The sequence below is a fragment of the Juglans microcarpa x Juglans regia genome, chromosome 7D (genome assembly GCF_004785595.1).
Source record: "Juglans microcarpa x Juglans regia isolate MS1-56 chromosome 7D, Jm3101_v1.0, whole genome shotgun sequence".
NCBI lineage: Eukaryota > Viridiplantae > Streptophyta > Magnoliopsida > Fagales > Juglandaceae > Juglans > Juglans microcarpa x Juglans regia.
This window is the reverse complement of record NC_054606.1, coordinates 15,269,215-15,274,205: the sequence shown is the minus strand read 5'-3', so window position 1 is coordinate 15,274,205 and position 4,991 is coordinate 15,269,215. Positions and strand designations below refer to the sequence as shown.

Here is a 4,991-nt window from a genome sequence, read left to right as displayed (position 1 = left end):
CTAGCTCCTAAATCTAGCAACGCTTGCCCAAACTCATGATTCTCAATATTACATGCAATGGTTGGACAACCAAGATCCTTGTACTTAGGAATAATTCACTGCTTAATTAGAGCACTAACTTGCTCTGCTAGAAATGATGTCTTCTTAACATGGTACTTCCTCTTAGCTATACACAAATCTTTGAGAACTTTTGCATAAGTAGGAACTTGTTTAATAAGATGCAAAAGAGGAAGATTAACTTTACCTACCTGAAGTTCTCCAAGATTTTATTGCTAGAATCCAAAGTTCGCATATCAGATTTTAAAGCTTAAGTAAATTGTACCTTAACTGGTCTCTTGATTACCTCAACTTCTTTGGGCAAATCAGCACTATCCTTGCTTTGTTCCTCTTCAACATCCTCTGACTTATTAGTTGCTGGGATGTGTGAGGACTTACCACTTCGTGTCATAATGGCTTTGACCTCCTTCAAATTTCCTTTAGACATATGTTGACCTTGGGATATGGATTGAGCTTGAGAAGAGAACTTGCCACGCTCATTCACACTCAAGGAGCTCATCAATTTGGACATTTGGCTTTTTATCTTCTTATTTTCTTCAACCACCTGCGTAATCAAAGATTCAAATTTTTTGTTAGTCTTACCCTGTGCCTCAATAAAAGCATGCAAAGTATCTTCTATAGGACTCCTAGAAGATGAAGGTGCATGATATGGTGCAGGATATGATTTAGGGGGTTGTGTAGGTTGCTGGTTTTCAGGCTTCCAGCTAAAATTGAGGTGATTGTGCCATCCCAAATTATATGTATCAGAGAAATGTGTAAAAGACTTATTGTACATACCTAAGGCATTACATTGTTCCTCATACACCTCCTCATCTCAGCAAGTGTAAGACATTCTTCGGCAAGGTGATCTACCCCGCTACACACAAAACATGGTCCAAAAGACTCTGCATGATTAGCCACGTGTGTTGACTTTAAGTCCTTAGTCTTTACCACATCTAGCTCCCTATTGAGCATCCCAACCTTAGCCTTTAGGCTATCCTCTTCCCTGAGATGGTAAATTCCACCACCATTTAGGTTTCCTGTAGGTCATGACCTATTCGTGCTTTCAGTAACACTAGGTCCAGTCCAAGTGTGAGCTTTTTCAGCAAGCTCATTGAGGTATTCTATGGCCTCATCAGGATCTTTATGTAAGAACTCACCATTGCACATCATCTCCACAAATTGATGCTCTCTAGGTGTAAGTCCTTCATAAAAATAACTCATTAAGTGCCAATTCTTATACCCATGATGAGGATACGTACTCAACAACTCCTTAAATCTCTCTCAAGACTGATACAAAGTCTCACTGTCCTTTTGTGCAAAGGTGGAGATTTGTCTTTTTAAAGCATTAGTCTTATGTTGGGGAAAGTATTTATTAAAGAAAACCTGAGTCATCTCATTCCATGACCCAATAGATCGGGGTCTCAGTGAATATAGCCAACTCTTAGCTCTATCCTTCAAAGAGAAAGGAAAGAACTTAAGTCTCACAATGTCATCAGTTGCATTTTGACTATGAAAAGTCGCAACTACTTCCTCAAACTCCGTAATGTGCACATATGGATTTTCATTTTCCAAGCCATGAAAAGTAGGGAGTAACTGTATCATAGCTATTTTAAAATCCAGTCGGCGAGTATTAGTCAGAAACGTAATGCATGATGGTGTGGCTGAGCGTGTAGGGTGGAGGTAATCATGAAGAGTACTAATGGGTTGATTCTCGTGTTCACTCATTTCTTCGGGACTAGATGGATTTTTCAAATAAAGGATTTAAAAAATTTGATTCTGACTCTTCCACATGCCTACAAGCAAATCTACCCAAGGTGTCTCTATATCTGTGCATGCAAGATAACAAAATACTAAAAGAATAAAAATACAATAAAAAGAAAGAAGAAAAAAAATAATAATGCAGCAAGCTAAAAGAATGAACGAAGTTACCACCTTTACAAACTGTTGAAAAGAAAAACAATCTTGTAATTCTTCTACCGTCTCCCCAACAACGGCGCCAAAATTTGATTACGCCCAAAGAATAATACGGTAGCTGTAGCACAGATTTGGGGTGTTAATTCCACAGAGAGACAAATTAAAAGAATTGTAGAAAGAACAAAAAAACTAAAAAAAGAGATTAAATGATTAATAGAGAACAAAGATTAATTTTAAATGCAAATTAAAATCAAGCAAAGTGACTAACGAAAAAAGTACTCAAGTTTGATAAATAGTAAGCGTCGGGAATCCCTTACACAAATTTGGTATTTTAATTATTCCCAATTCATTAAATAACTCAATTGGGAACTCAATTCTCAAAATTCTCAATCGGAAGGTATAGATTTATAAACCAAGATTAAACCAAATGTAACCTTATGAAAATCATTCACCACTTAAAATAAGTACATTATTATCACTATTGAGAAAATCGAACGACGACAATATACTCAGGAAGCGATATTGTAGTAAAGAATTAAATCAATATAGAGATAAATAATTGATCCAAACATAATCAAAGAGCTAATCCATTCAATAGAAAAAATATGACTGAATCCATAAACAGAATAAATTCTATGATTATTCGGAGAAGAAAACATCAATAATGAATTGAGAATGATAAAACAAAAGAGTTTTAGCAATTGAAAATCAAATATATAAATCAAAAATAAATTAAAAATACCATCTAATGTGCAAGTTCATCCTTAACCCTACTTGAGAATTTAGTTACCCATAAATATAATGGACAACAAAAATCTTAAGAGAAAAATAGAATAAACGGCGGCCATGGAAATTAATTTCAAATCTTTCTCCTTCAAATTGAGCTGTCTCCCCTCTTCTGAACTCCCCAATTTCGTGCTAATGATATGCTTAAATAAGGTAAGAAAGAAACCCTAATGTCTTCATATTCCCGCACACAAAATCGCCTAAATTTTAAGACTCAACTTGGCAGCCACGTACGCACTTCAATAGTTTGAATTTGGAAATTCTTATTATAGACAACTTTGTAGCCCTTTAAGATATCTTTCCAATGCATTAAGAATCGCATCAATCAGATATTTGAGCGGAAAGTTATAATTAAAATATTAAAATTTGTCCATTCTGTCTTCTAGTGCATTTTGGACTCTGATCCGAATTACTCTCAAACCTCATCATTATCCTTATTTGAAGAGTCCTACACTCGTTGAAAGTTCTTAGATTGTTCCAACGTCTTGCCCACTTGAAAGTCCTTTGAATTTGAATGGGTTTGAACTTGCTCTTTTATAGACTTTGAAATTAAACATAAAAATCTGCTCAGGAGTATTCCAAAGTAAATAGAAACTCAATTCAAGAATACAGTTTAATTCCAATGATTTCTATTAATATTTTAGTATTTTAGTCCAATAATAGGATATTTAGAGTACACTTTTGTATTCTCATCAGGACCAGAGGCCTTCACTCTCACTAAGCTAGGCGCAAAGGCTTCATGCCTACTACATATTAGGCTTAATTTCTAAGGTTCTTCAAAAAAGGCCTAAAATCTTATAAATCCCAAATGGGTCTAGGCTATTGGCACCTCTTCCTTACTCATCACATCCTTAGTAATTGAGGACCCTTAATTAAACACTCTTGGGCTTACCCTAAACCAATCCATACTTAGCCCTTTTTGCTTAGCCCATCAAAAATGCCAAGTGTCATACCAATATTGACCTCTTGATAGTTTTTCTAAAAATAAAATACTAGAACTATTCCAATAATTCTAACTAAACCCAAAGTGTAATTCTCATGTTAAAACAAATAACTCTAAATTAAAAATCACAATCCTATGCTAATTAGGATCATGGGTGCTAAGGTTATATGCTAACGGGCTTTTCAAGTGGGGTATTACAATTCCTAATATCAAATCAAACCCCAATAGACTGAAAATAATAGAGAATAACTTCTGGTCGGAGACTCCTATAAAATGAGAATTTCAAAGACCAGTAGGAAGCTGACATATAAGCGAGCACATGACCAAATTACACTCCGTGTAAATAGGAGATCTGCGTCCTCCCTCACTCTCACTGCCTCTTGATTCTCCCCTCCCCTCTCTCTGCTCTCTCACTCTCTTTGTTGAAAGAGAAAACCTCTGCTCTCTCTCATGACCTAAGTTCTGATCATGAAAACACCTGACATGGAAAATCCATAGAGAGAGAGGTTCTGTAAATAAAGGGTAGACAAATGGTTTATTAATAACTTGGATGTGGTTAAGAAATTGCAAAACGGAAATAGAAAAAATCTATTCTAGATTTCAACTTCCCTCTGTTTGGTTCTCGGAGAAAAATGAGTGGAAAAAGAAGGAAAAATTTATGAAAAGCCTTAAAGCCGCTTAAGGGAAAAAAACACTTAGAAGTTTGATCAATCTTTTTCTAAGACACTTGAAACTTGAATCACATCTTCCGACTTCTTGTAAAGAAACTTAAAGCAGTGTATACCAAACAGTAAACTAAGATTGGATATTTCTTAGATTTCTTCAACAAAATGAAAAACAAGAAAGGAAAAATTCAGGCTTTACAAGTGAGAGCGAAAGAAGGGAAAGATCAAAAGAAAAATAGAAGGCAGAGACTTTGAAAACCCAAAGATAAAGCATAGATAACACAAAATGGAGTCAATCCAACAATGATCTTCTTTTTATGGTTTACCAATTGCAAATCTAATAGGAATACGAACACCGAAGCACTCAACCTGCTAAAAAAGCCGAGACATTCACTAAAACGGCAGAAAACTCTAACACCAAAAAACATCACCTTTTTTTCTCTTTCAAAAAATCAGCTTGGAGATCTAAATTAAAGAAATATGACTTAGAAAATAGAATAATAAAAATAGAAGGAAGCATTTTTTATGGTTTTACATTGCCTTTTGTGGTTTGGAAGGTGCAAAAGTGGTTTTGTTGTTTTGGTGAATACCTTGAACTGCTACAAAACTCATACAACTTTCCTCTATTGTAGAAGATGATGAGA

At 35.0% G+C, this 4,991-nt stretch overlaps 1 non-coding gene across 1 annotated transcript; it reads left to right on the top strand.

The window, feature by feature from the left end:
* The first annotated feature begins 1,276 nt into the window (after positions 1–1,276).
* Positions 1,277–1,384, top strand: LOC121240137. Its single transcript, XR_005935464.1, has one exon. It is a non-coding gene; the product is annotated as a small nucleolar RNA R71 (small nucleolar RNA).
* Positions 1,385–4,991: the final 3,607 nt, after the last annotated feature.